Below are 25,748 nucleotides of genomic sequence, written 5' to 3'. Positions count from 1 at the left end.
CGGCCAGCGGCCAGCTTGGCTCGGGCTCCCCCTCCCCTCCCCGCCCCGAGAGTTGTGCTGCGGCAAATAGGTTGGAGGGATACAGGAAGGAGAGCTCCCAGCCGTAGTAGGTGGCCGAGCCCAACCACTGGGGGTTCTGCAGACTGCAGCAGTCTCCAAGGCAACGTGGCACGTCTGCCTCCAGCCGCTGTGAACTTGAGGAAGGTGCTAGTAAGACGCCTTCCGTCCTGGCTCGGGGAAGACCGAACGGGCCATCTCACCCGGCTTCTTTATGGGGCCCCACTTCCCCCAGCCCCAGCTCACCCCTTGGAGGGATTAGTGTGAACGTGACTTTGTCTCTCTGCTAGCGGGAACAGGGCTGGTGGAACCAAAGCTCGGAGAACCGAAGCTAGACCCCCCCCCCATCCTTTCCTTTCCCTTCGGGGAGTAGAGAGGGGCTAGGATGAATATTAAAGTCTTGGCACCTTTGAGAGGCTCCCAGTTGAACAAGGTGGCTGGAGCAGCTGGAATGGGGGGGGGGCAGTGTTCTGGCTACTGTGTGATTATGTAAATAGCAATGATGTCACTTGTTCCAGGGTCTTTGTGGCTGGGGAGGGGGATGGGAACGTTTCTGGTCCTGGACCCCCGGGGAGGCGGGGTCGGGACTCTGCTTTTTGTTCCAACCTTGCCTTTTGTCAAACAAACAAACAAACAACAAAAACCTGGAGCTCCTCTCTCCTAAGTTGCAACTTTCTCTCTTAAATTACTTCGAACCCGAGGGAAAGATTTGTCGCCAGATTTTAGCTGTTTCCCCTTTGATTAGGATTGTATGGAGAGAGGCAGGTAATATAGACTAAGTTCCCTGCTCCCCTCACTTTTCCATCAATTAAAGCTGATTCGATCCATTTGTGGCGGTGCCCTGGCTTGGAGACTTGGAAGGTATGTCCTGCTTTTTGTGCATTCTAGTGAAAAGGGAGTGAAATAAAAAGTAGCCATCATTAACCAGAAAACCCCAAAGTGGGCAGCAGTAAACAGCTCAAGATAGCCAGCCTTCAAACAAACAAACAAAACAACAAAAAACCAGACCAGGCGACATTGTCCACCTTTTCCCTCCTGCCTTTAAACCTAAGAAGGGAGGTGTCTTATGCTAGGATATGAAATCAATTATAGAAACTGAGGAAACCCAAACTCTTATCTACGGTTTAGCTCTCCCCTGTCCTTAACGTAAAGGGAGGGAGCTTCCTTAGAGAATCACTCCTTTCGGCTTACTTTCTCTAAGCTTAAAATGAAGCTGGAACGGCCTTTAAATGTCAGTTCAGTGGAAGGAGGTAGCCGTTTGGCCAGCAGACACGAAGGCCTTATTGAGCTGACGGTTATTTACCTAGCTCGGCAATAATTGTGTAGACCTTATTTTTATGAGATGAGTAATGTACGCAAGTGCCCAAATGTGGCCCCTCTGACCGTTGTGTCTGGAGGAATACATTCAATATTGGTTCCCCCCTCCCCCCAGTAACAAGAGGCTTTTTAAACAATGCCTCCAGAAAGCAAAGAAAAATTATTAGGCAATCTTTTGACTTCAAATTTTAAACTTTAAGAATTAATTTCACAATTCCTTATTAACTCTAAGAGAATTGTGTACTGTAGACAAACACATTGGTAATTCTGAATTTTGGACGTGGCTGTCCTTCCCAACTTTTAGCCAAAATGGAAACCAAAATATAGAACTAAGTTGCCTTCTAATAGTAGGCTGCTTGGGAGATAGACAAAGATTCTATTTCAAGGTATTTTAGTTACCTTTCATTTTTAAATGCACACTTAAAATTAAGTCAAAAATTTGGGGTTTGCCTAATGGATGAACATAGGAAGTCAGGGAGAAGACATTTAGAACTTAGGATGGCTAGGTGGTAATTTTGAGTTTTAGGCTCTGGTTTCTAGTCTTCCTGTTAACCCATGCAAATAAATTATTTAATTGAATCAAATTCTGTTAAAAACCAATCCTAAGGAATCAGTCCCAAGCCCTTTTGTTCTAAAAATTTGCCAAGCCCTTTGAAATAAATAAATAAATAAATACCCTGTTACTTATTTTAAGATGATTGTCATGCAAAAATGTCAAATTTTGCATGTAAAAATTAAGTTTTTTTTTCCCCCTGGTATTCTGGATTAATAATCTCCAAAAGGAGATGATATTTGCAATGCTTTAAAATCCTTCCTTTGTATATACTTGGGTTATTAATAATTTTCTAATGAAAATAAATTGATATTAAGAGAGAGCTCCAAGTTACTAAACAATTTTTTAAGAAGTATTTGTTATGACTTTTGGCAATAACTTCTTCTAGGAATATATATTTTTTTAAGATGAAGGCATGAAATGGCCATTCAGTTGTTTTGGCACTTAATATGTGTGATTTGGGAGAGAGATGGAAAGGGGAAAAATGAAGTCGTTAGCCCGAGCTGTACTTGGCAACGTTTTCTTTACACATACAAGGTTCTAGTCATGGAATTGGGGACTTTGGAGAACTATGATTCCCAAGTGCACGGAGTCCATGTCTAGAGGCTTAGAGATGGATTTAGCATCTGGGTGACTGGTATGTGCAGATTTGGGGTAATTTCCCCAATGTTCCCTTAACCTCCATCGCAGCCTGTAGCACCGGGACCTTGCTTCTTTGTCAAGGGACATTGCTAATGAGGGAAACTCAATTTTGCTAATAATAATGTTGGAGCTATTTGTGCTTGAATTGAAAATTTGTGAAGTGCTCTACATGCTAATGTCTTATCATTTTAATGTGTCTTTATATTGCCAACTTATTAATTATTAATTATCCTGTAATTCAATTTAAGGTCTTAGAGTGCATGTGTATACACACATACATATACATAAACTGGGCTAAAGTAGCCTTGATTTATTTATTAATGGTAAAAAAATTATCTATATTCATGCATTCATTAAGGTTTGCTAAGTGCTTCATATAGTTAATCAGAACTAGTCTTTGCCCCTTTTGTTTCACTAAAAGTACTCTTTATTTTTCCTACTAAATGCGGCCATGTGAATGGTTAACTCTCGAACACTGCAGAAATTGGCTTTATAGATATAATGCATATGAAATGTGCTGTTCTCTCAAGATCTGAAATTTAATTACGGGGCTGTTGGAAACATCACATATTAAAGGAATATTCTCGAAGGGACTTTAGTTGGCCATCGACAAGACCAGTTCCTTCTTTATAATTTTTATTCAATGCTGGATTTTTTTTAAACTCTTTTTTTTTAATTTTTATTTTTAATTTTTAAAATGTTATTTATTTATTTAGTTTAGGGTATCTAGTCTCCCGATTGAACATAGGAAAACAATCTGAGCATTTTGTATAGGGAGGTTGCTTTTCAAACTGGGCTTTTTATTAGCATCTAAGTCAGTCCAGTCCCATTAACCTCTGAAGTAGAAGGAGGTGGATTTTTTTTTTAAATTCCGTTTACATTTATAAACAGTAATATTTTAATTGGATTTGAAATGACTTCTATTGGAGCAGGTGGCAGAGCCTTCTAAACCTCATCGGCTTTCTGCTTCCCCCAGCTTGTTTAGACAAGGAAAGGAATTGTGGACAATGAGAGAGAAACACCACTTCCCCGAGTAAAATATCTTCCAGACTTCAAGGTTAATGGAATTTTGACTGATTATCTTCTAGCACTGATAATGATAGCAGATCTGAATCAGAAACACCTTTGGGATTGCCTACTAATAGCTCAATTTATGTTGTGATTTATATGCTTTGCTCACAAACCATCTAAGCAGGTAATCCATGAAGTCATATGTCCATTTTACAAAGGAAGAAACCGAGTTAAATGGTGACAGCAGTTAGATTGCAGCAGGTTTTTTGTTTGTTTGTTCTTGTTTTTACCAGTAACCCGCCCTTTACGGGCCCTTCCTTGACAACATCCCTGACAGGTGAACTTTAGCTTTTTCTGTTCACACACACTGCTGAGAAGCTCCCTACCTAACTGAACAGCTGATTGTAATGCTAGGACAGCTCCAAGTGTTAGAATTTGTCTCCTTTTTTGGAGCAATCAGTCGTCTTCTGACTTGTTACATTAGTTCTGGTACTTTCCTATATGGAATCAGTTGTCTCCCTTTGACTTGACACCCTGTCCATCTCTCCCCACCCTCCAAGTATTTGATGACACCGGTATCATGTCTCCTGTCAGTCTTTTCTAGGCTCATCATCTCCAATTCCTTCAGCTGTTACACTCATGACATGGTTTCCATACCCTTCACCATCTTTTGGGTGAACTCCAGGTTGTCAATATCCCTCTTCAAATTTTGTGTCCACAACAGAATACGTTACTCCAGATATAGTTAGCCCAGTGAAGAGAGACACAGGTGGCCCAAAGTGGCTTGAACTTTTCTGGGCAAACAGGTTGCGTGTCATGAGCTTGTCCAGTTCTGCTTCTGGGATATTCTATCCCCAACTTGGTCTAGTGTAGGAGACAGGGTTTTTTCTTTCTTTCTTTTTTAACCTAAGTGCACATTAAAGACATGTAACCCGAGCAAATATCATTTTAATTTGATATCCTTCAGGTCGGGGTTTAAATAGAAGGTTTTTAGAATTTACATCTCTTCTTCTACTTCCCAGCAGCCTTGTTTCTAAATGTCTAAAAAGTATTCGGTAAATGTTGATGTTGGAGGGCAGATATTTTCAGGAATAATCTAAGGAGAGACGGAAGGGCAGATCCAGGTTTTAACCACTTAGCCAGCAACTAGTTATAAATAATCACGTTTTCAGGTTAGCTTTAATGTGATGTGCAATTAAAATCTGATATACAGGCAGGAGGTAGAGGGTCAATTCAGGAAGGACTGATATTCCCTCACCCTCTGGTCCAGATGCTTGCTAAGATTATTAGAGATTTGTCACCGATCTGCCTCGGAAGGGAGAGGGGAGGATCTGCCTTTAGGGAAGTCTGATCTAGACCCCCAAAACAAACAAGTCAAAACCTCCTCCAGCCCCGCCCCACCCACAGTCCTGCATCCTGACTTCACTGTCTGGGGCCCCTTTCTCTCCTGCCTGCTCCATAATTCAGTTTCACATTTCTCGTCAGTAATATTTTAAGTATTCAATTTCATTTGTTCTGGGGACTTCATGCATTGATGCAAATCACAGTTCCTCTCTAATGGCTTAGTTTAAGCCCAGTCCCCAGCTCACTTTATTGCCTCACCTGCTAATTAGATTATTTCAGAATCCTCTTGGTATCGCTTGACAACCATGAGGCCTTAGTTCTCTGTCTAGATGCTGGAAATGAACATTTTTTCCAATGGTGAGAAACCCTGGAAACCCTAGCTGATTCTCAGATGAAAGCCCTCAGACCGTTTCCAGATTAGTATTTAACACCGTTTCTGTCCGAGGAGGACCTTGGCTTTTGGCTATGAGAATCCAACCTGAGTGAAGGGATATCTGCATTATAATGTGATCAATAAGTTTGAGGTGATTATCAGAGCAGCTTTGAGAATCTTGAGGGAAATCAAACCTTTCTTTAATCATTCCAGGTACAATCCCATTATCATAGATAAGTAATGTGAGCTTCTTTGCAGCCCAGATGGTCTGGAGGGATTTTGATTGAAGGATTTCTCCAAGGACCAGAAATTTGAGGGGAAAAAAATGTTCGGTCCACAATCCACTTAAATAGGTGAAAGACCAGATTTAATAAAAAAGGATGCTTCCACTGTTTTTGATAACATCTAAGATATAGGTTTGAGGAAATTAACTGGGGAAAAAACCCCTAGCATCCCTTTATAAATATTAATGTTTAGAGGCAAATTCAAGATCATTTAGAGATCCCTCCCCAGATGTATATGGCAAGATGGAGAGGAGAAATGTATGTTCTGGAAGTTGATTATAAATGATGATACTGTTGCTTTTCTTTGGACATCTGGAAACAAATTAATTTCCCAAACCAATCAAGTATGAGAAACAAAAATGCCCTGATAGTGCCAAATAACTAACTGCAGGGAGCCTGTCAGGAGCTGCTGGCAGAGTTGGAAGACCAAGGCAGAAGCACCAAGCCTGCCCGGAGGGTCCAGCTGCTCAGCTGATCTGCCTCTATACCTGTTGCTGATTTCAGAACCCTGACAGTGTCCAGTTGAGGCAGGGAGAGGAGGGAGGGGAGCACAACAAAACAGAATTCTCAATACCGGACAGCGAGTTTGAAATCTAAGGGATCCTTGAAAATATGTGGAGCTCTCAGTGAGTGGCCAGGAGGTGACAGTTTCAGGGCAAACCTGAGAACTCCAGGCAGGAGGGATGTAGACAGTGAACCGTTAGAGCAGTAGAAAACTCGGCTTCTAAGCAATACATTTGTTCCATATTCAATTATGGACAGTTTCGTTAATGATGAAGTTAGGATGGAATCCATGTCCCTTAAATGGGGGAGAGGAGAATGCGAATTTCATTTTGATAGTGTTGTACTGTAGTTTAAATGGGGCTGTCTCATTTTTCCTAAACCCTAGGTATCTTAAAAAAAAAAAAAAAAAAAAAGAAAAGAAAGAAAGAGAGAAAATAATTGAATTTTTTTTTTTTTTAAACGGTAGTCAGGGTCATTTATCGGCTTCTACACTTTACTTCTCTGGGTCTCAGTTTCTTTTTTGGTATGCTAAATTTCTTCCAACTCTAAAACTCTGCTCTTAAATCTTGATCTTTCTGGATAGGGAAGCTTCCTAATCTTAAAAACAAAACAAACAAACAAAAAACCTTTTTTTTGAATAAAGAGAAAAATCAGGACAAAAATTCTGAAAAGGTCTCTAGAAGAGCAAAGCTTTTGGCTTAGCATAGATCCCAATAAGAGAAGATACAAAGGAACTCTTATTAGCAGTCTTAGGCTACAGTTAAACATGACTTGAAATTCCCTAGTAGATTTGCCTTTAAAAAACAAAATTCTGCCTGAATTTATCTTTATGGTCGGATAACTTGTTTCTCCCCCCCACCCCCCCATACCTTTTACATTTGGTACTCTTAAAATAGACATGCAGAAAAGCTGATTTTTTTTTTTTTTTTTTTTTTTGGTGATCAACTTTTATCCAATTAACTCCTTTTTTTATATTAAAAAAAATTTTTTTTTTCCATCCGAGGAGACTTAAAGTTCAGAATATTTACCACTTGTCTAATGTCACATAAGTAGCAAATGGCAGAGTTGGAATTCAGACTCAAGCCCATAAGTCTTTTGTTTATCTTTTTCTCCACTGTGCAATCTGAATCAATGTATTTGGAAATAATTTAACCTTACACAGGCTTTCTGTGGTTGTGTAATTTCTGTGAAACAGAGGAGTTATTCCCTCTTCTGATTAGATAGCCATCCATGATTGCATCAACAGGATGGATGAAATTTGCCAATGTATAATGGATAAAGCAGTAATTTACAGGATAATGTTTTAAAAATATATTCCTCCTTAATCCCATCATCCATATTTTTTTCTAATGACAAAAAGACTGAAAATTCTTTTCAAGGGAAATTAATTGGTTTGGGCAAATTGCTTTCTCTCTCTGGATCTGTTTGTTTACATATAAAATGCAGTGAAAGGACTATTTTCAAAGATTGCTTCCAGTTCTAAATTTATGATGATTCATGTCTTGGTCTCTTCGGCTATTTGAAAACTCAAACGTAAAAAATGAAATATTTAAAATAAAAATATTTAAGAAATAAAATGCTTGGAAAAGTGCAAGCTTTCTTAGAAAACAAAATCATACTGGCTTCAGAAGGAGAGTGCATAGAGGAAGAGAGATCATTAAAACTGGTGGTGGTTTTCGGTCAGTAGAGAGGAGATCGGAATAAATGAGCAGTTGTAGGCTCCCTTAAGTTCTTGAAAAAAATATTGAAGGACGTTGTCTCAGGCCCCGTTGATATTCTGCAATTATTCCTCAGCAGTATCTATTAAATGACAGAATGAAAGGTTTGAAATAAAATCTTTCTGGTATGACAAGGAAGATTTTGACAATGTGGGGAAAAAAAGCAACACCTGGTAAAGGGATATTTTTTACTTTCTGAAACAATATTACTTTGTAGACTCATGGAAATATTTACAATAAACCACTTCATTGCCAGTTAGTTCTAGAGTTGGTCTTTTCAGCTCTTTTTGGGTTTAGGAGAAAAGTTCTAAAAATTGGAAATCAAAGTAATTTTAGTGCTGAAATTAGAAATCGAGCCTATATTTTAGAAAGGATGCAAAACAGTAATCTTGCCAGGTCTATTTTCTTTGAGAACGAGAGATTCTCTCTTTATTTCTTGAAAGGTTTCCAATTCAGATGTGCAAGTTAGAAATCTGTGTGTGGGGGGAAATGTATTTATTTATTTTAACGGGAAACTTACAGATTGTCTTCTGATGAAACAAATGTTTTTAAATATGTATTTTCATTTTGAATTTTCTTTCCCTTTTTGGATGCTGAAGGGTAACCATCTATATAGCTTTTGATTCTTTCCTGAGTTTCATGCCACTCTACTCATTTTTTTTTTTTTTGAAATACCTTTGCCTGTTTTAGTTCCTGTACTAATTACTCACATGCCAAAAAACACACTTCATGTGTGTGAGTTGAGTTTTGCTTCCTACCTTGTTGCAAAATAATTTATTAGGGCACAATTTGTCAAATGAAATACAAGGAATTTAATATGTGTAAGGAAAGTCGAACAATTCAGGGTTTCATATCCCTCAAATTCTTGCTCAGGAAATGTTTGTTTGTGCAGGTTGGCTTGTAACACTTTATAGGTGTCTATTTTGTTTGGGTTATAAAATTTGGAAATTTTGTATTTTGTGTGTGTCTGAGTACAGACACATATGGAAACAGAACTTTCCAGAATTCAGACTGACTCACTGGTAACATTGCCAGTACATACAATATATATGGGTATGCATGTGTTTAAAAAAAAAAAAAAATGTGTGTGTGTTTAGATTGAAACATAAAAAATTCTTGTCATCAATATTAATCAAATTTTGGAATTATGGCAGAGAAAATGATCCAAAAGACTTTTTTTTTTTTTTCCTGTAGCTGATTTTTTTTTCCCACCTGCCCTTATAAAATAAGCTTCTCTTCTCAGTTTTATTATTGAGCCATTCAAGTTTCCTAATGCTAGGCTGCTGTCAGTGCCTCCATTTTCCGTGGGCTAATTATTTATTTTGCCGAGGATTCATGCCCTCTTATTCTCTTCCCTTTTACTGCCTATTTTGCCCATTAACAGCTCCCTCTCCAGAGCGGAGACCCGGATAACTCCATTTTGCTGTTTCAAGAAGGTTTGATCAATGCAGGTAGAAGCTCTTGGTTACAAGGGAGATTTGAGTTACGGGTAGACTAAAGTCACCAGTGACATGTTTCTCTTTCTTCCCATTAGGAGAATAATCCAAGTGGACCCTAGGTAGTCAGGTTAAAAGATACTTTAATAGCTTTCCTACCAGTGACTTGAAAGATTGACTCATGGGATCACAGGTTTAGGGATGAAAAGAATCTGACGGGTTATTTAGCCTGCTAGCCCTTATCGTATAGATGAGGAAACTGAGGTAAAAGGGTTTTAGGGTTTTTTTTTTTTTTTTTTTTTTTTTTTTAGCCTCTTGTTAAAAAAAAAAAAAATCCCCCTTATTAAAGACCATTAAATGGTATTGATTCAAAAGGCTCTGGTGAAGCATCTTCCCCTCAGGGCTACTCTAAAGCTTCTGCTTGTGTCACTACAGTTTTCTCTATTGCCCACTGATGAGTGGACTTCTCTCACTAAATCTGGATACTGGTATAGAGCTGGGATCCAGTGTGGTGCAGGACCTGGCCCCTCATTCTAGGACTCTTTTTCCTCTGGTTTTCGATGAATACGCCCAGAATGACAGTGGGTCCAGCATGCAGATGACCTAGACAATTGCAATTCTTAGAATTGTTTCTGGAAAGGTGTAAATCAGCTTTGGGATTTTTCTCTCATCTGAGACTGGAGAATGATAACAGAAAAAGCATCCTGATTAGCAGGACAACTAATGTGGGAAATAATTCTCAGTTACTGTTGGAATAGTGATTCTTTCTGGCAGTGGGGTCTACAAATGGGTGGATAATTTAAAACCACTGATAACTTAGAAACCTGCTTCCCATCCTGAATGACTAAGGAGGGACACCTGATTGATAGCAGAGGAAATGCAGATTAAACTACTGCCTTTCTGATCTGGGAGGAAGAGGAAAAAGGGAAAGAGAAAGGAGGAACAAGACCCTGCCCGGATGAGTCTGACCTTAGGGGTGAAGGGGGAAAGTGAGATTGTCCTTCGTGCCTTGGCAACCTTCCCTAGTGGGAGAGAGTCTTTTTCTAGCAGTTAACCTATTTAGAGAAGGCACAGTCGGGTTGGGAGCCCATTGTCACTTGGATTGGAAAGGCAGCGAGAGGCATGAATTTGGCCGAGTGGTTCAATTTAGAGACCTTCTGACCCTCGGCCTCATTTCATACAGTATTTTTCCCCATGATCCTTCAGTTTTAATGAAGTGCTTAGGAGGTGACTACCTCTCACCATTTAATTAACATTTTAAAAATCTAGTTTAATTGGGATTATGGGAGGATGTCATTTTAGAGCCATGACAATTTCCCTAAGCATGGGCTACAATCCCTTTGCTGGGCACATAATTAATAAAAAACAAAACACCCAGCCGCATAAAAATAATAAAGGTAAAAATCTATTGACATCATTGGCTTCCCTTGGGATTTAAGATGTACATTCAGCAGCATAATGAGGTACTGAGCAAAGGAAGTGATAGTTTGGGGTTTCTACTCCCGGGTGGGGAGTCCTTCCATTTTTACTTCCCCTCAGAAATCCTGGATAACTTTACACCCTGCTGAAAGCTCGATACTCAAATCTTCTCCATATTTCCTTCTTAATTTTCCACTCACCCCCCCCCCCCATTTTAGTTCTGAATGGAGAAAGACAGTGTGGTTTGGGGAAAGCAGATTGGGAGAATGGGGAGAGACTCTCAGGTGGAACACCACCTTAGATGCTAATGCCCTCTGAGTCTCACTTTGCTCATCTGTAAATGAGATAATAGATGGCCTCTAAGGTCCTGTCCATCTGAAAATTTGAGCGAAGGTTCTTTAAAAGAAATGGCACCTGTTAAGTGGAATTAAAAAATTTTGTTGGCTTTCATCTTGATATATTAGCTTTAAAAAAAAGTCAGAGCTGGGACTTCATTGGTGTAGAATAATAGATAACTCTCTGTAGCTGTAACATTTTAGTTTTCTCAAGATTCAGAGGCACAAAGAGACTGCAGAGTGTAGTGCCCAGAAGCTGACTGGGAAACAGGAAAGACCAGGGTTCAAGATTGACTCTGTGATTAAGTGAGATGAGGCAGGGTTTCTAGCTCTGAGCTGTGCCCTGTGGCCCCCTTTTTTGTCCTGGTGACTGGGGAGCTACCTTTCCCTTTGCTCTTTGGACTGCCTGGCAGTGAGCTCTAGGATGGGCATGGCTCACTTAGTAGGGCAGGCAGGCAGCCGTAGCAGCCGAATGTCTGTTATTCCTGAAATATCCAAGAAAACCACCCAGAAGCCGAAGGTGCTGGGCAAGGGCATCCTGCCTCCCAAAGTTTGAGGTCTGGAGACAGGAGATGACTCATTTCAGTTAGAAGGATGATCTTTTCAGGAGGATGGATCAGAGCCCTAGATAGTTTATTCTGAGGCTTATCTTTTAGGCAATTTTCTGTCTCTGTGTGTAGATAGATACCCATTTATATATGTGAGTGTCATGGCTTAAATATAAGAAGTACTAATTTTATTCCATCATCTGATCAACACTCTTTGCCCTCTGCCATTTGCAGTAACGGATTGAGGCTCAGAGTAGGAAATTCATTCACCCACTTGTCTGTCCCCATAGCTGTCTTACAGAGAGAGTGCCTGTCATCATGTTGAAAGCTAATGTCTTGTACTTGGAAACTGAGAAGGTTGGGTGGCTTATGTGGCCTCCAGAGCCAATGTCCTTTAAATGTTCCTGGCTCTCCTCTTCAAGAAATAGTATTCCTTAGCTTAGCAGTTCTTGCAATAGCCTCCTAATATTGTGGTCTGGGGAATTTTTGATGATCCATTATTTAAAAAATATTTATTGTTATCTTTTTGTATTTGAAATTTTTTTGGAATAGATCCTTTCTCCCCTATCTCCTCTAACAACAAAAAGTTGAATTGGACTGCATCATGTAAAGGCTGGCCTTTATTTTACACTTGAAGCTCCTTAAAGAGGGAGTTTTTTTTTTTTTTTTCTTTTCCTTTGATTTGATTTATTTGTTCCTATTAGCATAGGAACTTCTTTTTCAAAACAGAATGGGCTCATCTCTGCATATTATTGTCTGTGCACAGAGCTTCTTCGCCATTCTAGATATTGTAGACCCCTTGGAGATGCTGGTGAAGCTGATCGGCCTCTTTAGGAAAAAAAAAAATAATGCATAAAACAAAATAGATAGGGTTACAAAGGAAACCTATTATATTGAAATGCCATTATCTAGATATTAAAACAAGAAATTCAGTTACCTCAGATTAAGAATCTCTGTCTCAGAGGGTTTACTAAAGGTGCTGAAAAGTGATTTTTCTAGGGACAGAGGCAAGTAATTCTAACTCAGATAGGACCTGCAACTAGGCGGTCCAGATTCTGAGGCCAGTTCTTTATCTGGTACCCCATTTCCTATCTGTATTTTCTTTTGCTCTTTTTGACTATGGAATGGGAGGTACGTTTTAAGTTCAATTTAAGATGAACATTTTAGACAAATTTTGCCAAGGGTTAGAGCAAGGCTCTCAAGTGGCTGAATTCAACAGAATTTGAATTGTTCTGCCATGACTTTCAGAGGGAGCAGCAATTGTGCAATTGTCTTACTGATATATTCATATATTAAATGAGTCCTTGGTTGCTTGAGAATGAAGATACCTGCTCCAAGCATGTGTGGGAATTGGGTTTAGGTGTTTTTGAGAACCTCATACAGTGACTCTCACACAGAACTGACAAGTCAATAAATACAAATTGAATATCACCTTTGCTTCTGATTTAGGAGCTACCCAATCTGTGTGGAATTTTAAGAGGAAAAATAAAATCAAATTTGTGAATCTGGGTGATTAGGTCATTGAAAATTCAGACAAACTAGAATATTTATATTATGTAATAAATATATAGGATATAATAACAATTATAATAAATATTGGCTGCTCTCATGGGCAGAAGTCTGTGAAGTAGATGGAGAAGTAACAAATCAGTCGCTGCCATCTCTGAGGACACTCCGAGGGCTTGGCTCAAGATTTCTTGGACATTTAGCTAGATTGAAATTGTGAGCAGAATGTTAGAATAAAGATAATAAATATTATATTTAATATGTATAATAAAATATGAATATAATAAATTATAATAAATAATAAGAGAAAACAAATTCTTCACAGTTGCTACAAAATGATTCCCCCCCCAGACTGAAATCAACAAAGTCTTTCTCCCTCCCTGTTTTGATAATTAGAAATCAATTTAAGACCCATGTTTCATGCCTTCTTCTCATGCAGTTTTTTAAAATTTCACATGCATTTTAAAATAGTGAATGTTAGTATCTATATTGACCTTTTCAGTGTTTTGAATTTATTCCTAACAATTAAAAATAATTGGCCAAATTGTAAACTATTTTTCCAAGCAAAAATAATTTTTAGATCTAGAATACCTTATTGAAAAAGAATTGGTGAAAATGATATTGAGAATAAAGTTTATTTTATAAAGAAGGAAATTTAAAAAGTTTTTAATTGAACTGGTTGCAGTAATAGTTATTCAAATTTTAAATTACATCGTGAGATGTTTTATTTTCAAACAAAATAGAATGTTGGTATGGTTGCTTTCTGTGGCAACTGTAAATACTTATTGACTGAATATTTACCAGTGCATAATTTATACATTTGTTTAAACTAGTAACTTAAATTCCTATATATTTTTAAAATAGAATTGCATATACACAAACGTAGTTATTTCTTACTGGGTCGTAGACTTAAGATTTGTATTGTGCAAGAGCTTTTGAAATGAGGGGTTTTATTCTTAAAGATAGTGCTGCTGAAAAAAAATAATTTTGATAAAAATAATTGATCATTAATTAGCTGATTTTAATTTGTTTTCTCAAGACAAGCATATTTATTTTACATTTTGTGTTTGTGACCAGTAAATTTTTTCTTTCAAATAGTAAAGAAAAAAATATTTTAAAACAAAAGAAATCCTGTGGCAAGACGGGTGAGAAGATTTTATGGGTTTTTATGCTACTGCCCTTACCACCTCTAACATATTGCCAGGGGAAACAGAGGCAGTCTTTATCTGTGTTCTTTTAAACTGAAAATATGCTTGAGCTTTTTTGAATGTTTCTAAAATGAAGACTTAAAGGTTTGAATAGATGTAAATGTATGTAAATGAAGAGAGGGAAGGCTATTCATGCTTTCTGTCCTCTTTTGTGAAAATTCTGTGCTCTGCTCAGCCCAGGTGTCTGAGTGTCTGCCCCTTTGCGTTGTACAGAATTCCTGTCTAATGAAACTTTTGTTTTTGGCTTGTGTAGGTTTTTGTGGAGCTAATTCTGTTTTTGAATTCTGTCTACTTTTGATAGTAGAGAAATTGCAGCAAACACACAATTATAAATTTCCATTGTGAACAAGCTTCACAATACCCAGGATGCCTTGAACTTCCAGCTTCAGGGTTTGTGTCTGCAATTTTGTATTATTGCAAGTATTTTTTTTATTTTTTTTATTTTGTAAATTACCCAATTTTTTCTTTCTTCAGCATTAGAGAATGCAGTCTTCTTTGGGGGAGAGAACGAATTCTCAAGTGGTGAATTGAAAATGTGTATATAAACTTGACCTAGTTCTAATTGTATTAGAAGAGGCAATTTGTAATGAGGGAGGCGGGTAGGGTGGAGCCCTGGGTCCCAACTCACACTGATTTCACAAAGCTAACTAGCTTTTATTATGAATCTCCTGCTAACAGAAATATACCATTGAAGAATAGTTTGCCATTTTCTTAGATGGCAGACACTTTAGAAGAACAAAACTAACTCACAGAATTACAGAAGTTGAGGGGTGGTAGTAGAAGGAGTGTCTAGTCAACTAAGACCTCCAGAAAGAAATCAGGTCTAAAATATACCCATTATACGGCTTGTAATGTTCATTTTTGACCATCTGCAAGAGCCAGGACAGCTTGACAGACCCATTACTGAAGTATATGGAGGTAGGTGCTTTACTAATTCTTTTCTCTGGGGGCCTCCACTGAAGAGGCTGATTATCAGACATTTCCTGCTACTAACCTGTTTTATTTAATTCAGTCCCTCCTAAGGGCTGGAACTCAGATTAGTGACAGGATCTTCAAGCTGCACATTCAGAGGAATGTGAGCATCTCTATTCCTTTTTCCTTATTTTTTTAGTCTTTATGGTTTAGAAGTAAAATTTCAGCTCCAATTGCAATTTCCTATCAACTTTGTAAGCCTTTTAAGTATATCCCAAGCCCTTGAACTCTAAATTAGTCTAGCACGAATTCACAAACATTTAGGGGACAGCAATATTCCTTATTGTGAAATGATCTTATGAAAGACCTCCACAATCCCCAGTTCTTTGCTCAGTTTCCCTCCTGTTTCCAGTTCTCAAGTTTTCCTTCTGATATCAGAAGCTCAAATGGGCTGAGTGCCTCTCTATGCCATGTACGCACCATCCCAAAGAATATATAAATGAAGAGTTGAGCTTCTTAGACACTTTCATCCCTAGTAAAATTTGACTGCATAATGATACTTTGATTGGCAAATGATAGTTGGCCGGTCACCTTCCAGTCAGACTCTTAGCTGAGAAAGAAGACATAGATCCGAGGGGCAAGCTTTCATCTTGGAGAGATAAAGCTCTGTAGCTGCTGAGCCAAGGGAATATTGAGGTGGCTTCCCCAAAGACTGATTTAGCCATTAAATTAACCATGTGCCCTACTGCAGATTATTTGTAAAATAGCACATCTGTTTCGGGGATATTGAAACTAAATCTGAAAGATCCATTTGTCCCACTCTCCCTCCCCTTCTGCCCCAGTGGTGTTCCTCATGACTAGGTTTCAGATCTTTTCAAATAAGTTATTTTATAGAAAGTAGAATGGTTTTGGGGCAGTGATAACAAAGGTATCTTAAATTAACAAGTCTGTCTACTATAGAGGATACATTACTGATACAGCTCATTTGATTTAAATTCTATACTTTAAACAGTGTGGGTTGTTGTGGCTTGTATAAATTGTTACATGGGTGTCCAATTTTTAGAACAATGAGAGACATAGAACCAAAAAGAAAGTGCTTATTATTATTATTTTTTTTAACAAGACCTTTATTTAAGTCTTAGTACATTTGCTATTATTCCCATTTTACAGATGAGGAAATTGAGACTTAAGAGAGGTGAAAGTACTTGCCCATGACCTCATAGCTAATAAGCTTCTCAGGGCAGAATTTTCAGTCAGGTCTTTCTGGTTTCTAAGTCAGTGCTGGCACTGTACATTATACTGCCTTTCCACTTAATATGATTTCCCCCCCTCCATTGGCTTTGGGGTAGTCCCTTGCCAATCTAATCTCTTTTATGTGGGATGCTTAATTTAGTGTTTGATGATCCCACATCTCAAAATCCTATGGGAGGCTCAGGAGATAAGTGACTTCCCTAACTAAGATCACATACATTTACCCCAAGCAAGATTTTTAAAGCCATGTTTGGCTTCCTGAGTCTGTCGAAGCTGAGTGAAACCCAGAACAGCTTCTATTCAGACATTTGAAAATCTCACCCCATGCCGGATCTGTGATTTTGGTGCTGGGGGAAGGAGGACGTCACTTAGAGCAGACACTTAGTGAGGATAGGAGTTGTGGGACTCAGTTTCCTTTTCAGTAACACTAGGGAAATGGACTACTTGACCTCTTGAGGTCCTTCCAGTCTTACATCAGCGGTTGTTATCTTAAAATAGGAACTATTTTATTTCACAAAAATGATTCCCTCTCACAGCAGCTTTCTCCCTTAGGGGCCAACTATGATGGACGGGGAAAGTGCTTTGTAGACTTTTCTAGCAAAGTTGTTGATGCCAGAAAGGGGGCAAGATCAACACCCAGACATTATCGATGGCTTTCTGGCATTTTGATTTAGCAGCATATGTAGGAGGGTGGAGCCCAAGGCTGGCCAATTTGAAAAAGCTGCTTTAAAAAGCTTTAACTTGGGAGAGACTTAAATGTTTTCCTTAACAGTTGGGGATAAAGAGAGTACAGCAGTTAAATTTTCTCCCCTCCAGATTTTAAAAGTGCATTAAGTAGGCTTATTGCTCTCCCTGTCGTAAATGGTCATAATTATGTGGTTTTAGCCTAATTGTAACCTTGAAGAATAGCTAACCGCTGCCTTGGAGCAAGCCACCTTATCTAGATGCAGATTTTTAAGTGTTTTTACTGTAGTAAGAAAACTCCCTACCTAGAGGGCTCCTTGCGGCTTTTTTGTAGGTGGCATCCTAGGAAGTCCTCCTGTAATTGTTCTGTAGGAAGAAAGGAAAAAACTGTCCCCTGCCTGACTCAGGGGAAAGAGAAAGGTAGCTATTGGCTTTAAACAAGCCAGGCTGTGTTACCGAACTTCACGCAGAGACTTGGGAGCTCTCTGATGTGCAGAGATTTCCTTCGGTGGGTCAGGGTTGAAGATGTTCTTAAGCCTTGTCCTCCATGGGAAAGGGACTTCTCAGAGGCCTGTAGGAGGCCAGTATCAGAGGCGAGATTTGGTCTCTGCTCTTTTGATTTTCAAGCTACTGACTAGCAAAAAAAAAAAGTGAATGTCTTCTAAGACTGTCCCAAAAAAGGGCACTTAGTAGAGGTTCTCATCTGAGAGTCCACAAATTTGTCTTTAAAACTATTTTGATAGCCATATTGCTCATGCAATTTTCTAGTTTTTGTTTTATGCTTTTAAAAATGTGAATTTGAAAAGAGACCCATCGGTTCACCAAACCAACCAAGGGGTTCCCACCCTTTCTTAAGAGAACCGTAGGCAGCCCATGGAAAAGTGGAGAAAGAACCCTGCATGTGGAGTGCACTGGGTTGCCTTTGGGACTCAGCACCTCCCTTTCCCTTTCCTCATCTGTAAAATGAAGGGGTTCAAAAATGGGATGCCCCTCGAAGGTGCCTTTCTGCTCTTAATCAGAGATCCAGCTAGAATTTCCAAAAGTGTTCAAAGGGAGGAATCTCTGCATCTGTGCCTCCAGACCCAGGGCATAACTGTGGTTGTTATCACACAGCTTGGGGAGCTGGCCCCCTGCTTTTAGTTTTCGTTTCATGCTGGAGGGGGCTGGGCTGTAACCTTGAAGAGACTGAGCTGGAGTGGGTGTGGGGGCAGGGGAGAAACGAAATGGGCTTATACAAAACCAGACAAAGAGGTGAGTTGGTGGAGGGCTCAAAAGGCCAGGTGGAGGGATTGGGATGGAGTCCTTGACCACCGCCACTCTAGCTCATTCTCCCGCCAGGGACCAATCGCTTGAATGCAGGGAGCTGGGGATTTGTTTTTTCTAAATGCTTATTTTCCTCTTGTGAACCATTATATTCTCTTGCATGCTTTATCCTGCCAGATTGTGTGTGGAGTGTTTAAAAATTGAACAAATAAGCCTTGTGAGCAGTGGAACTCGAGTGCTCAAAAACAAATCAGGAGGGGGCAGCTAAGCTAGGCTGCTCCATTTTCCGAACCTTTAGGTGATGGGAGTCTTGGAGAAATGGGTGTTGTCCCTTAGTCATTTTTCAAATATTGCTTGCTCCAGATCGAACTCCAGGGAACACCTGTTGAGTGCTCCTGTGAAATCCTACTGGTTTGGCAGCCTCCTCCCACATGCTTTAATATCAGCCCACTTATAATTGTTGCAGTTCATACGGTATCTCATTTGATCCTTCAACTCTTGAGAGGCAAGTATTAGTGCCCTAATTTTAGAGCCGAGAAAACAAGACTTGGGGAGAGCTCAATGACTAGCCCATGGCCACACAGCTCTGCTCCAAGATGAGTGCTTTAGCTCCTCTGACCAAATGGGGCTGTTTTGTTTTTTTCCCCCATTGCCAGAGCTTTAGTCCACTCCTTAAGTCTCTTCCTTCATGGTGGCTTTGTAATGTTTTAATGATCCCAAAGCGAGTATGAATTCTTCTCAACGAAAAACCCTCTCTGTGCATCAGGTTAAATAAAATAAGCTATTTCAGTAACCTGAAGAGAATCTCCTTAACAAATAAAACTTCATTCCAAGCTAGCCAAGAGTAAACTAGATTGGATTTGAGAGCAGCTACTTCCTTAATAACTGCTTTCAAATCATGGCTACCCCTATGGGGGGGGGATTGTTTTGTGATCTATGCAGACCTCAAACTTTTTGTTTTTTAATATGGGAGGAAAAGGGAGAACAATAGCTATTTTTCTAAATGTGTCTGAAGCCTCTATGAATAGTCTATTGTAGAATAAAGCTTTGGGCTTTTTTTCTCCCAGAGACTGTTCTCCTTCCACTAAATCTAAGCCCAGAAGATGTTGGGTTTTCTCTGGCTCTCTCTCTCTCTCTCTCTTTTTTTTTTTTTTTCTGGAAGATCTGCAAAGGTCTTATTAAACAGCTCAGTTAAATAGTAGAAGCAGTAGCAATGTTAAACAGCATGGGTTCCTGCCACGGATTGCAACGTTTGTGATTTTATGAAATAGTTGCAGGAACTTTTTTGTTGGAAGGCTACATTTTCGGATGCTTAAGACCCAGGACAAAGAGTGGAGTCAACTCTCTTGTTCAGGGATAGACGGTGAAGTCTGTGAATAACTCAATTCAACAAGTATTCATTGGGCTTTTATAGGTCCCGGCCCTCTCACAGAAAAAGAAACATTGTCTGCCAACGAGCTGACAACCTATTTGGTAGACGACTTACCCATGAGAAATGAGGCAGCAACCATTTAAACTGCCTGAGAGGAGATGGAAGTTCTAGAGCTGGAATCAGCCCTGGAAACCATCTTATCCCCCCTCGTGGGTACAGATGAGGAAGCTGAGACCCCTAAAAGTACAGGGACTAGTCCAAATCATTAGTAACAGAGAGCATTGGAAGCCAGAATCTAAGAATCCAAAGCCAGGGCTTTTCCTCTGCTACTGGGCTTTTCTCATAGTCACTGCCAGTTTTTGAACTTGAGCTTTAAAGGCTGGTTGGAGATGCCAGCTAGTACTTGTGCTGTGACAAGGACGCCATAAAGTCCCAGAGGAAGCCTTGAGTGTTAGAAGAACATCAGGAAGGTGATTTAAAAAATCTGCGTCTTAGTGGGAGGAATGACCTGGAAAAAGACTTTTATCAGGTGGTGTGTCTGAGGGAAAAAACCCCACCAGCGGCGCTGAGCTGAGCCGGCAGCTCAGAGGGCTAAGTAATGGGATTTCTTAGAAACATTAAAATGCAATAGTAATTTTGTAAATGCTGTTGGTGGCCTTAACATGGATAATCTTTTGAATAACTCTGGGCTGCAGCCACAGCTGTCTGCCTTTCTCCTTGCTTTCTTTCTAATAATAAGTATGGGGAAAACTTAGCATGACCAATCATTTAATTTCAGTATTAATCATACTCGACGTGTATTATGATGAATATGCTCACTTCATGTATTTCAACAATAATCGGATAGTTAAAACTTGACATTATGGCCCATCTGGTGTGAGGTTATGACCTTAAACCAATCTCGTTACCTGGGAAGTCTGATCTGTGAAATCAAAAGTGCTGGGCTAGATGATGGCAATAATGATGATAATTGATGCTAATGGAGACTTTTAAGGTTGTGCAAATCCCCTTCTTTTTCATTAGTTTTTTTGACCTGCACAAAAGACTTTTCCAGGTAAGTGCCCTGGGTACTAAACCCTGCTTTGTTAATTCATAGAAAATATTTTCTTGATGTCTTTTGCACTCATTTCAAACACTCCTCCCCCAGATTCAGTCTTATAGGGGATTCTGTTTGGAGCAGTGTAAAGGGAATGGGATTGAGAACCTCAGGCACATAATTTGTTTTCTTAGCTATTAAACGATGTATTAGGATTGTCTGCCCTTTCAGGTTCTTTCTCATTTTCTAAATCTGTGATCCCCTGTTCCTTCTTTGTAAAGAAAGAGGAACAAAAGCGTTTTAAGTGTCCCCATTTTACAGATGAGGAAACTAAAATAGCAACAGGATAAGAAAATGGCTGACATCTCTTTCAATTAGGTAGCAAATAATCATAGAGTCAGAGCTGAAAGGAATCTCCGGAGTCTAATCCGATCTTCTCATTTTACAAATGAGGAAATGGAAGCATGGAGGCTAAGTGACTTGACCAGGTTCACACGGAAAGTAGGAAGAGAAGTCAGGATTTGAATCCAAGTCTTCCATCTCCAAATTGAGCACTCTTTCTAATGTACCTTAAAAACAAACAAACAAAACTGTGCAAACACTTCATTTGATGTCCCATCTTAGCAGCTCTTAAAGATTTCAAAGTTCTACCATGGGTAGTAGTAATAATATTAATAATAATAATAACAACAATGGAATTTCACCTCACTCTATAATTCCATTGCAATGATTCTTTTAACTTTCTGGTACACAAAGCATCTTTCTCATGTCCTGTACTTGCAGAAAGTGCCTTGTGCTCCAAAAAACCTTAAGGTTACAAATTACACATTCGTGGCTAAATTCAGCCCTTATCTCTCAGAGATGGGAAGTCACAATCACCTGAAAACACCAGGTTTTGAGCCAAGATGAAGCCTCTTCCTTGAGACACAAATATCTAAAACCCCAGTTGTCTGCAAAAGACTGACGGGTGGCCCCTTTGGACAGAAGTCTTGAGCTTATGTCGCCACCTGGTGTCTTGCATTAGGAAGTGTTGGACCCAAAGTCTTTCCTACCTCTCCTCTAGAGCTTTGGGACTATCTTAGAGCAAAAATCCCCTCCCTTCTTTGTGTCCTGGACTCCGCTGGACGGTCTGGTGAAGTCTGTAAGCTCATTCTCTGAATAACGTTTTTAGATACTTAAAATACATAAAATTACAAAGGAAACTATCATCATATTGAAATATAGTTAGAAAAACGAAAAATGTATGCACCCCAGCTTTAAAAAATCTCTGCTTGAGAGAGAATTCAGTCCACTTTCGTTTTGGAGAAAAAATAAACGAATTGGAGAAAAAACAACAATAAAAAGAGAATTTGTCCAAGTAGTTTACATCTGAGGAGCTGCCAGCAGGTTTTCCCTTTTTTATCTCCCCCAGGGAAATCGTGAGTATTGTGGGGTGCAGTAAGAAAAGTAAGGAGGGACAGTAGGGAACAGGACAGGAAGCTAGAGTTGTCTGGCATGGCATACTCTTGTTTTGGGGGAGAGACGAGGGTAAAATAATTGGGAGAAGCCAAATAGGTTTTTGATTATTTAATAAAAACAAGCTCCTTCTCTCTTAGATAACTGAGTTGTGTATATTTAGAAAATTCATCCAATGCTCTTAGCAGAGAATGAAATATGATGTGGTGATGTCATCTGAAACCTCATCAAAATATACCCAAGTAAAGTACTTAATTAGCTATTTTTCCATAAGCCCAGGCTGTTTTGGAGGTGGCTAATAGGATATTTTTACCTCCAGAATCTTAGGAAAAAATTGCCTGGTTACTGCATTCTGCTTGATAAATCTGGATTTAATGACTTTTGTCTTCAGGTATCTGGTGCTTAACACTGTACCTAGCACATAGTTAGTGACTAATGATTCTAGGGCACTTCAAGTGGAGCTTGATGACTAAAATTTGGATTTATCTTATCTTTCAACAACAAAAAAAAATTGACTCCGATTTTGATGTTTGAAATGCTGATGGGGGGGCTTAATTTTGACCACCTTTAAATCATCTTTTGGGGTTGATCAACTAATAAGCATTTATTTAGTCCTAGGGATACAAAAAAATAAAAATAAAAAGCAATCCCTGTCCTCAAGGAACTTGCATTCTTATGGAGAAGACTACACACATATAAATAGAAAGAAATATACATAGACCTCCTCCCTAGATAGAAGGGTAATCTTTGAGAGGGAGGCAGCTATATTCGAGTTGAACCTTGCTATGATTTAGACTGCTATGGATTTAAGGCAATGGGCAATGAATTTCTGCTGGTTTTTTTTTTTTTTTTTAATACCTATAAAAACTGAGAGATCCCAAGTCCTTGAGATTTATGTATATTGGGAAAATCCTACCTACCAGTCTGTAGATTCATAGTCAATAAGAGGAAACCCATTAGTAAGAAAGGCAAGCAATTCTTTTTGCTTGACTTGCAAAAGGAGTTGTGGGGGTGGGTGAGAGAAAGTGTGTCTTCAAAGCATAGGGTTCATTTCAATTTGATGGCTATTTCATATACAAACATTCTCATTGCTTAGTTAAAAAACAAACAAAAATTCTAGCAACTAATCTTGGACTAAGAGCCCAGTAGCGATATGATTATTTAATTCAAAACATTTTAGTTATTCCAGAAAGAAAAATCTAGGAAATTCTTCATCTGGGTATATTTTTCAAAACACATTTCATGTTGACAGTTTTGTTTCCTTGCCTTTTTTTGCTTTGGGAGCTGCGTTTTCCTTTTCATACAAATAAACATTTTCTTCTAGTAATGTGTGAATTGAATTTTGAAAAAATATGGCATTAAATATTTTATCTGCTCTACCAACCATATTCTTAAATAAAAGAAGGCCAATTTGGGGGAGATTTCGTTTTCTCACTCTCCACAAATTAGATGCACAGTTTTAGCCTGGCAAGCAGGAAAAAGAGGAGGTGCCAAATAGTCGATAGATGAAGAAAAGGTGGGGAAATTTCTTAGAGGAGGTCTGACTAAGAGACCCCAGGCTCTATATGGAAAGATCTGCTGGAGTCCTAGTGTCCCCCAATTTACATTATAGATATTCCCAGAGATATGTAAATGTCCCTCTCTTTTTAAAAAAGACACTGGGGGGATTTCCTATTTAGAGGAAAATTGAGCACTGATTATTTCTGGAAAGCAAAGTCTCCTTTTGTTAAGGATGTGACTTCTCTGCCCCATCCATTCCCTAACCCCTAGTCCCAGTTTATAAATTATAAATTCAGATTTTTGTATACCCATGTTTCTCCCAATAGGGGACTCCTAGATAGTCCCAGTAGGTAGCTGTGTGCTTTTCTTCCCTGGACATTTATCAAAGCATTCTTTCTTCTTTTGTTAGTCAGATCCCAAACTCTTTGTTTTAAGAAATAGCATTAACATTTTTTAATGGGTCTGACTTGCTAGAAACACAATTCCAGTCGCCTGTGACTACATTGAAATCCTTATGTTGGCCAGGGATTGTTTCAAAGCAAGAATCTTCTCAGTGACTTAAAAATTAAAAGCTATACACGTGTTTCTTCTTTAATAGGTTCTCTTTGGAAGTTATATTGCTTCAGATCTTATTTTCTGACACAATAAGAAAAACCCCGAGCATCTCCCTCCCCAGTCCCCCAAGCTCTCTCTTTATTGCTAGTTCCTGCATTGGCTTTTTAAAGAATTCCCCCAGGAGTTAGGGGTCAGTATTTGCAGGGGGTGAAGGTAATGATGGGGGGAGCCCATCGCCGGGATGAAGCCAGAGGGAGGAGACAAGGGAATTAGTTTTGAATTTAAGCTGAACACCACTAATATTGGCTATAGTCTGGCCAGACCCATGTTTCATTTCCCAGATAACACAACACGAAAAACTGCTTGGTGTTTAGAGGAAACAGAGTCTCATGAACTTAGGGAGACTTAGGGAAGAATCCTGGACTCGGATCTCTTGGAAGGGACCTTAGAAATAGCTAGATCAAACCCCATATTTTATGGGGGAAACAGAAAGAAGCTCAGAAGTGGGAACTGATTTTGGCGCAGGTTACCCTTCCGATCAGAGGGCTGAGTGTCTGGCTTGATCCTTGATAAATATCTGGATCCAAATTGAGAACTCAATGAGTTTTTCCTAATGAATTGAGTTCTTCCTCCATTTGTTCTAGTATTTCCATCCTTCCCACAATTGCTTTGCCTCGACTTAATGCATAAATTGTATCCTGCCCTGCCTCTCAGCATATAACTTCTTGAAGGTGAAGATCTATTTTTTTTAAACTTTTGTACCTCCAAACCTCCCTCAATGCCTGACAAAGAGTTGACACTTAAATATTGAACTAAGAATTCATTGAATTGTTTAAAAAATAGATTTGGGGGGGATATTTTTAATTTTTACATCACCCCAAATTTTCCCTCTTCCTTTTGCCAGAGAATCACTTCTTGTTCCAAATAATGATTAAAACCGACTTTGGAGTTTCATTCCTCCAGTTCTCAGAGTGCTTGCTCTCCCTTGGGAAAGCATTTAGTTTCTGGGGAGGTAGTGATTCCTCACCTTAGGAAGGAAGCTCCCAGAGGACAGGTATCCTTTGTTTGAGCTTCTTTATCTTGCATTTCCAATATTTGGCACCATGCTTTGATTGGTGTATAGGAGTGGATTATTAAAATGTTGACTTGTTGAGTTGAATAGTAGTGGGTTATTAAAATGTTGATTTGAGTTGAGTAGTAATGGATTATTAAAATGTTGACTTGTTGAGTTGAGTAGTAATGGATTATTAAAATGTTGACTTGTTGAATTGAAGTGCTCTTTGTGATAAGGGGAGGATGATCCTTGGTGGCTTCCTGATTTGGAATATGGAGAATTTAATTTTAATATCTAGCTTTTTTTTTTTTTTTAATGGAAGATGTGACTGTCATTTCCAAATGCTGTTTGCTGGAGGTTTCTGCAAATATTTTCCGACCCATCCCCTAATTCTTTTCTTTTATCCCTCTC

General features: G+C 39.0%; 1 protein-coding gene across 13 annotated transcripts in view; it reads left to right on the top strand.

Annotated features, from left to right (window-relative positions):
• Positions 1–25,748, top strand: part of IGF2BP3 (insulin like growth factor 2 mRNA binding protein 3) — a 99,814-nt gene that overhangs the window by 5,988 nt on the left and 68,078 nt on the right. The window lies entirely within an intron of this gene.

The sequence above is a fragment of the Sminthopsis crassicaudata genome, chromosome 5, assembly GCF_048593235.1.
Source record: "Sminthopsis crassicaudata isolate SCR6 chromosome 5, ASM4859323v1, whole genome shotgun sequence".
Classification (NCBI taxonomy): Eukaryota; Metazoa; Chordata; class Mammalia; order Dasyuromorphia; family Dasyuridae; genus Sminthopsis; species Sminthopsis crassicaudata.
This window is presented reverse-complemented; position numbering and strand designations above follow the sequence as displayed.